This window comes from Acyrthosiphon pisum, chromosome X (genome assembly GCF_005508785.2).
Source record: "Acyrthosiphon pisum isolate AL4f chromosome X, pea_aphid_22Mar2018_4r6ur, whole genome shotgun sequence".
NCBI classification, from domain to species: domain Eukaryota; kingdom Metazoa; phylum Arthropoda; class Insecta; order Hemiptera; family Aphididae; genus Acyrthosiphon; species Acyrthosiphon pisum.
This window is the reverse complement of record NC_042493.1, coordinates 79,483,144-79,489,488: the sequence shown is the minus strand read 5'-3', so window position 1 is coordinate 79,489,488 and position 6,345 is coordinate 79,483,144. Positions and strand designations below refer to the sequence as shown.

Genomic DNA, 6,345 nt, shown 5'->3' with positions numbered 1-6,345 from the left:
GTTACTTACATTCTATTTATTTATCACGCATATTGGACATAAGAGTTATTATAAATAATATACCCATAACCCATAGGTATTCACCTAACTAGTATCTACCTCTATAGGTAGGTGTATTAGTAATACTATATTGTATTATATAATAGGTACTAAATAATATGTACCTATATATTATATTATAATATGTTTTATACCTACAACCTACTTATAAATTATATTATACGCATACGACATACATTTTACAAACACATATACAAAATATATGTATCATTGTACAAATACATACACATTGACAGACTTCGCATAATCGCATGGCAATTCTAATTTGAAATAAAGAAAATAATATGAAGATATGATAATATGACAAAAAACTTAAAAATATGATTTTTATATGAATTGATATTAAAATCCATAACTAATAAATACTAATAAGTAATAAATATATTTTACACTTACTACAATATTTTTATGACTAAAAAATGATTATGATTTATCGATTACTATTTGTAAACGATTTGCAATATATACATAACAAATAATAACATACCTATCCGACTGATTACAGCAGCAATAGCAGCTGTGTTAAATGAGCGCAATACAAGCCGTAACACAAATATACAATCCGGTGCACTATTCCAATTCAGCATATTTGGTAGGTAGTAGGTACTGCACTATTTTACTTGCAAACGTTTTCAGCTGAAAATCGTAAATACAAAACGCACGTCCTACACATAACCAAAAGATAATACAATATGTGATGGTTCATTCGAGTGAGTATTTTCTTTCTTTTTAAATTAATTTTAGATTCTGAGCGGAGTGTATTGATTTTACAATGATGTTTTTTGTTTTTGTGTGTGTCTGTGTACACGATAAGTAGTCGAAATAATGCTTCGATTTTCAACTTCAGTATCTTGTTCGATGGGAAAGTGAATCTAGTTGGTGCATTCGGGAGGTAAAAATTTAAAATTCCCAATAGTTTTTAAAAGCACGGGGAAAAACAACATAACAATTAAAGAAATACAGAAATTTTTACGCAAAATCAGTTCTCCACAAAATCGATTTTGGTTTTTGGTGTAACTTTAAAACAAATAAACGTAGATAAATGAAATTTTCACTGGTCATTTATATTTGCATTTTTTATACACGATATAATTTTCAAAATATTTTGATTTGTTTTGAACTGTTTAGGAACATTTTCTGTTTCCAATTTTATTAGTCTTTTTAAATTTTTTCTATGAATGTCAATAAAACTTTTTTGTTGGGTAAAAGAAGCTTGAAAATTTAATAAAAGGTTTCTACTATATTGTTACAATGACATTTGAAAAATATTAAAAATTCTTAGTCACAGTTTTTTTTTTAAGCATTTAAAGTTCAAATCTTGACAAAATACGGAAAAATCACGAAAATTACCAAATTATTTTGAGTTCGAGTTTAAAGAAAAATTTTCCTTTTTAAATTTAAGATTTGAAAATGTAATACAGGTTCGTTTATAAGTTTGTCTACCTTTATCAAAGAAAAAATGTTTACAAGCAAATTAAATTAAATTTTTATGAGCGTTTTAAATTCATATTTGTACAATATTGGATATACACCCGATTTCTCATGTAGATGTAGCAGTTTTGTTATTTTATTGTTATTCATAAACGAATAACTATAGATAGGTACATGAAAATTTTACTGAATGTTTATATTTTCATTTCCTATACACCAAAACATTTTGAAAATATTTTGACTCTTTTTGTGCTGTTTACGGATATTGTCAGTTATCAATTTTTTTAGTTTTTTTTTCTATAAATATCAAAAAAATTTTATTTGTTGAGTAAAAAAGCGTGAAAATTATAGCTAAGTATTGAAAATTTAAAACAAGGTTCCACATAAATAGGTAAATATATAAATTACTTTATTTACAATAATATCATCAAATATACTCATTAATATCATAGGCTAACTGACCGTTTTCGTTCAGAATCGTTTTTCTTATACAATGATATTATATCTTTGAATTAAAATGTAACACCATCCATTACAGTGACCCACTTTTAACCTAATGTACAACAGAGCGATATCCACTCGCCCACCTTTTCATCATTTTGTTGAACTTGTATTACAAATTTACAAACTGTAATTATATACAATTATAAAGGTAACATAATTTGATAATTTGATCACGAATATTAGACGATTGATGAGTGGCAATTATTTACCATTCAGAAAATGTCTAAATATATTGTTTTGACGATTCGTAGATTAAAATAACACTTGTTATTTAATTTAGGGCCTATGGTATAATAGTTATGAGTAATTATAAGTATAATATGCATCATTCAGAGCTGATCAAGTTAATGATTTTTAAATTCTGATCGTACTTATTAGTTATTTTGTGATTGATGATTTTTAATTCTGAAACTGATCAAAAAAGGCATTTCAGAAGAATTTTCACGTCCGAAAATTATGGGATGTGTGGTGGCCGGGGGGTTATCCTTCTCACCATATTAGTACGCCTCTATCATGAACCTATATTTACACCTTTTTACTTTACCTACGCCAATACCTATATTAACTTATAAATTAATAACAATATAATAGTGTTATGATAATAAAATTATTATATAATTTATTAATATCAGTACGCAATGGTTTGGGAAAAAATAGTTCTAGTTACCTACCATATTTGTGTATTACTAGCTATAAGAGTATTACATGCCTATAAATTATAAAATATCCTTAAAAATAGAGGGTGAAATAGATACACATCTCTGTTCAGATTGTTTTTAGTTTTCATTATTATGGGTTCAAAATTTAATACACCCATAGGCCATATTATAGTGACCTACTAACCTACAGAATGACTAAGAACACTTTAACCTACTATACAGCAGAGTGACTTCTCCAGTTTTCTAATTTATAAATACGACATAAACCTATCCGTACATAAAATTATTTGTAATCAAATCAGATTACAATTTATTTTTTACAATTTTAAAACTTGAATTAATTTAAATTATAACTTATAAGTTAGTTGGACATTTATGGATACTAATATATATATTAATTATACTTTATACATTTTAGTATATATATATATATATACCCATATATATAGAATAAATATTACCGTATAGGCGGTACCTACCTACCTATATTTATGATTTACGGTTTTGTTTATTACCCAAGCATTAAATATTACCTAACTAATAAGTATTAAATCATAAAATATATATGAAACTTTATCTTAGGTAGGTATATGTATAAACTAACTTATTAGTTCTAATCTTCGTATATTATACGTGTCTATCTCATAATTTAATATTATACCATAAAAATAACTATAAATTAGAATAATAAATAAAAAGTGCCGGTATAATCTTCACTATTATTGATATTAATTTACTATAATACAGAAAAATTACTAAAATACTATAATATAATGCCTTCATGTTTTTATGTAGCGTTTTATTTGGACATAATATTATGATCGATATTCAATATGGGAAAAATATTCTAAAGTACCTAGGTTTCTGAAATAACTTGTTTAGTCGCATGAGACTTATAATAACACTATTTTCGCCGTTTTACAAAAATCATTGCAAATTTTCGTCCAGTAGAACTAACTTTTTATGTTGTTAGCTTAAATATTAGACTGCATTGACCTATAATCAAACTTGAAGGTAAGATCATGACAATATTACATTATATTATAAAATGTACACAAAATTTAATTTTTAAGTGAGATATGATGTAGGTAGACCTGTAAGTAGGTATACCTGTGTTTAAAATATAAGGATTGAAAAATGCTTATAACTAACTTAAAAAGTTAAATGTTGTGTAATTATTATAATATAATATGGCATTATGATCTTACTTTCAAATTCAATAATACATCAATACACTCTAAATATTAAAACTAATTAGTAGCAACATAAAATTGGTTCTGCTGAACACAAATTTGCTTTGTTGAACGTTTGTAAGAATTTGCAATATTTCAACAATATAAAAAATATAATGTTGAATCTAACACGGGTATGACATTTAAAGATTCGAGGTTAGTTAAGGAATTTAGGATTCAAGGTGAATTTAGCGGAAATAAATGCAAGAATCATAATAAATATAAAAAACAATTTAAATATTTATTTTTTTATTATTTAATTATAAATACTAGTTTGTAGTTTGGTACATTACATAACTAGGAGTAGTAACTATTTCCCGTATGTTAGGAATATTTAACAAACACCAGTTTTCGTAAATTTTTTTTGTTTTAACGCTTCAAGTTTAAACTACCTACCTTCATACCTACCTACCTACCAATAATAGACGCGTACCGTCGTCGTCCGTCTTAATTCTTTATAAATTATAATATACAAATGTAAATATAAAATGCCAAATAGCATTTGGTCAACAATCAACACTATACTAATTATAATTTAAAATACCCGAGTCCCGAATTCGAATAGGTACTGTTGTCACTTGTCTGACATATTAAAATGTATAGTCGATTAGGTATGCAATAATAAATATTAAATTCAATAAGTCTTTCCAAATTAACTAATTACCCCTATGTCCTGAAAGTAGAGAAGAATGACTGGGTTCTGGCAATCTGGCCTCTGGGTAAAGATAATTATAATTTAGGGCATAGCCGTTTTCGACCAAAATCGTACCCTTCCCTTTTCGGCTGATTCACTTTTCGACCAAAACAAAAAGTTTTGTAATATGGTATGTAAAAACATACCAAATGATGATAACATACCAAAATATTTAAATATATTTCAATTTACTACACACATAGTCTTTTACTGCTTTAAGTGATTTAAAATAATTATAAAAATTACCTCACTAATTCACTAACAGGGTAAGTGATACATAAAAGTGGTAAGGGGGGATTTTGTGTGTATAACATAATAATATACAATTTTTGTCATTAATTATTAAGTATATAATAATACCTAATATAATATAGTTTTGAAAATTATACAATACAAAAAGTTTAATATAGCCATATGTATTATATTTTATGTTATAGGTACATATTGAACATTATTAAAACAACATTTTATGAAACTTATACTTTAAATAATTTTTAAAATTATAATTGCTATAATTTTACAGAAATTATATACCAATTATTTTATTTATTTTACATATCATATTACAAAACTTTTTGTTTTGGTCGAAAAGTGAATCGGCCGAAAAGGGAAGGGTACGATTTTGGTCGAAAAGGGAATCGACCTTTTTTAAATTTGGTCGAAAAGTGAATTGGCCGAAAAGGGAAGGCCAATAATTTAATATTATACCTATTAGTTATTATTAGTGTATACAGTTAATTTTGAGGATTTCATGTTTCATGTTGCACCTTGCAATACGGGTACATTTTTTTCGTGTTTCGTGTTAAAAACAGGGTACAACTTTTTGCGGGTTGTGTGTTTCGTGTTAAAAACCGTGTACAATTTTTTCCGGGTTTCGGGTTTCGTGTTAAAACCCGAGTAAAATTTTTTGCGGGTAACCCGGGTTTTATGACCCGGGTTCTAACCCGTTTTGACTCCCTGCTATATTTTATATTGCTATTGGCTATATTTGCGTTTATACTTTATATACTATACTAATAAAGTAATCTATATATATATATATATAAGCTATAAGAAATAATTTTATATTATTAGGCAATTTGATTTAATCGCAGAATCAATTATTAATTTTATTGAATTTTATTTTCAAGAAAATAATTATTGAACTTATCTATGATTGATTGTAAAATTGTTCCTGTTCCTTTATTATTATTATTATTATTAAACAAATAACTACAGAATTGATCTCACCATAAGAAATACAGTAGAAACCGTTTATAATGACACCGGTACAACGACATATCGGGTGTAATGACCTTAGATTAAAGGTCCCTGCAAAACTCCTATATTGTATGTACTAATTTGTATCGGTTTTTATGACGTCTATATAATGACTATACGGATGTTATGACGGTTATTTTTGGTTATATTGGAAATATATTTTATCTATAATGACTTTACATCATTGAAGGTACAACCGATATTCGATAATACCAACAATTTCATCTTTGATTTGTCGTCAGTTTTATTTTATTTTATTTTATTATCAGGGTACGGGTAATCGTCGTGCGATTAAATGTGTTTTGGGTTCTTGTGTTAAATATTTTGATTTTTGAAATTGTAAAATGTGCAAACGAAAGCAATCCACAATTGAAAGAAAAAGCAAATGTCATGTTTACGTTTAAAAAAAGGTGAAAACTAATCCCACACACCTAATGAATTTGGGGTAGCCGGTAGACCACTCTATACGATTTCTAACATATTATGGAAAGCTTGAGACAAAATC

The 6,345-nt window shown here is 26.5% G+C and overlaps 1 protein-coding gene across 1 annotated transcript in view; it reads left to right on the top strand.

The window, feature by feature from the left end:
- Positions 1 to 629: 629 nt before the first annotated feature.
- LOC100167638 (ceramide glucosyltransferase) overlaps positions 630 to 6,345 on the top strand; it is a 22,754-nt gene continuing 17,038 nt past the window's right edge. The window contains 1 exon segment of the mRNA XM_001946448.5: positions 630 to 770. The gene's annotated coding sequence lies outside the window, so the exon portion shown is untranslated.